This window comes from Schistocerca piceifrons, unplaced genomic scaffold (genome assembly GCF_021461385.2).
Source record: "Schistocerca piceifrons isolate TAMUIC-IGC-003096 unplaced genomic scaffold, iqSchPice1.1 HiC_scaffold_936, whole genome shotgun sequence".
Classification (NCBI taxonomy): Eukaryota; Metazoa; Arthropoda; class Insecta; order Orthoptera; family Acrididae; genus Schistocerca; species Schistocerca piceifrons.
In genome coordinates this window covers 6,803,785-6,806,284 of record NW_025729208.1, presented here as the reverse complement: position 1 = coordinate 6,806,284, position 2,500 = coordinate 6,803,785, and the positions used below count along the sequence as shown (strand labels likewise).

Sequence of the window (2,500 nt, the reverse complement as noted above, 5' to 3'; positions counted from 1 at the left end):
CTAACCCATGTTGTGCCTTAACCTAACCCATGTTGTGCCTTAACCTAACCCATGTTGTGCCTTAACCTAACCCATGTTGTGCCTTAACCTAACCCATGTTGTGCCTTAACCTAACCCATGTTGTGCCTTAACCTAACCCATGTTGTGCCTTAACCTAACCCATGTTGTGCCTTAACCTAACCCATGTTGTGCCTTAACCTAACCCATGTTGTGCCTTAACCTAACCCATGTTGTGCCTTAACCTAACCCATGTCGTGCCTTAACCTAACCCACGTCGTGCCTTAACCTAACCCACGTTGTCGCCTAACGTAACCCACGTTGTCGCCTAAACCTGCTCTGTAATTGTTATACGACTCGTTCAATTAGTGTAGTGTTGCCCACCCGCAACCCTCGCAATATAGTTCGCTACTCGCACTCCCCGCTCCCCTGTGTATCGCTTCATGTTAAACACCTTGCAAGTCTTGCTCACTTTCCACATGCTCCTGCTGTACACTGTAATGTGGATGGCAGCAGGACGTACATGCCGCCCCTCCCCACGTCCCCACCTTGCCCCCTGCCTTCGCAAGCTGGTTGGTGAGAACTTTGCATGTTCAATGCCCTCCGCATGCGACGTACTCAGGCTACGTTGTGGTGCGGCCTGTGTCAACTGTCCGCTAATGTCGTACGCGTAAACCACAATCTGTACTGCACATTCGTCCTTATGTACTGAATGATACATCGTGGCACATGTGTGACCGTACAACGACTGCGCCCAAAAACGGCGGACCATACAGTGCAAATATTGTGCACGCAGCTACGTGTCGTCTCCCTATGAGAGCTGGATTGCAGTGTGGTACGCCATAGAGACGTGTGGGAGGAACGGACGCCGTGGATGGCGATCAGCATGAGCTGTCTGTTGATGTATTCGGACCTAGTCGTCTCTCCTCACACACCGTGATGGCATGGTGCACCGCGTTCCATATCTGCGACATGCTACAGAGGCCGGTTGACAGTCGTTCGAGCAATGGACATCGCATACGTACGGGGGCCACCTTCCACGTATTGTCTAGGCGTGCACATTTTGTTGCGTGTATGTGGGCAGACGTAGTGTGGCGTGACACCTGACACAGGCATGCAATAATCGTGGAAGTTGCAAATGGCGATGGACGCCTGCGTTTTCTGGTGAAGTTACGCAAATGAACAAATGGTAACCTGTTGTGGTGCGGTTGTTCTCGCTAGGGGTGAATCGGTGATGGCGACGATAGGTTGAGGTACTAACCGGTTGTTCCAGCGATACCCACCATGCCGACGAAACTGAACGGCATCTGGGTGTGAAGCGATACGCGGCGGTGGCTGGGTGGGACCGTCCCCGGCCGGTGAGGGGGCGCCTCCCGGCGTGCTGGCCGCGCGGTGCGTGGGCGCACGCGCTACAGCCGGCTGGTGGGGGCGGCCAGTGGCAGGCGCGCCGGCCGACGGACGCGGCAGGCGTCGCAGCTGCGCGCCGGCGCACCCTGCGCGCGGCGCCGTGCGGCCAAAGTAGGTCCTCGCGGGCCCGGTGCGAAGCGCGGTGGACATCTTCAGTGTGCTGGTCCGATTGAGGACTGTGTGCGTTGAGGATGCGCTGCCGCCCGGCGCTCGGCGCCGCGACGCCGTCTGCTGCTCGGTCGCCCCAGCGGTTCTCGCTGGTGGTTTGTATCGCAGCTGTGCGGATGTGTTGGCGCGTGCGCTGTGCTGGGAGAGTTCGCTTCGGCACCCAAGTGGGGCTTTTGTCCTTCTGTGGCGCTGGCGTTGGAGCTGCCGGTCACCGTAGGTGGCGCGTGTTGTCTCCCGCCGGCAATGCCACGACAGCACGCTCCCGGGCCTCTGTCGGCAGCGGCAAGCTCAGTTGGGAGCACGGGTGGTCGCACCGAAAGCGTCTACTCGCCTAACTCCGGGCGATTGCGCCTCTCTCGAACCCGACCAAGTACTTGGGACGGCGCTGCGCGCCGCCGGGACCTGAGAGGGTTTCGAGGTGTATTGTGCAGGGGAGCTCAGCCTCCTCCTGTTTGCAGAATGATTGAGCGGACGCTTGCGTGTTCGCGCGGGCCCCCGGGACACACTCCCGGGCGGCCGGCTGCTCAGCTCTAGTTGACGCAGCTCCCTGGTTGATCCTGCCAGTAGTCATATGCTTGTCTCAAAGATTAAGCCATGCATGTCTCAGTACAAGCCGCATTAAGGTGAAACCGCGAATGGCTCATTAAATCAGTTATGGTTCCTTAGATCGTACCCACGTTACTTGGATAACTGTGGTAATTCTAGAGCTAATACATGCAAACAGAGTCCCGACCAGAGATGGAAGGGACGCTTTTATTAGATCAAAACCAATCGGTCGGCTCGTCCGGTCCGTTTGCCTTGGTGACTCTGAATAACTTTGGGCTGATCGCACGGTCCTCGTACCGGCGACGCATCTTTCAAATGTCTGCCTTATCAACTGTCGATGGTAGGTTCTGCGCCTACCATGGTTGTAACGGGTAACGGGGAA

At 57.2% G+C, this 2,500-nt stretch overlaps 1 non-coding gene across 1 annotated transcript in view; it reads left to right on the top strand.

Annotated features, from left to right (window-relative positions):
* Positions 1–2,116: 2,116 nt before the first annotated feature.
* LOC124771325 overlaps positions 2,117–2,500 on the top strand; it is a 1,909-nt gene continuing 1,525 nt past the window's right edge. The window contains exon 1 of the ribosomal RNA XR_007013343.1: positions 2,117–2,500. This exon is cut by the window's right edge and continues 1,525 nt beyond it. This is a non-coding gene — a ribosomal RNA (small subunit ribosomal RNA).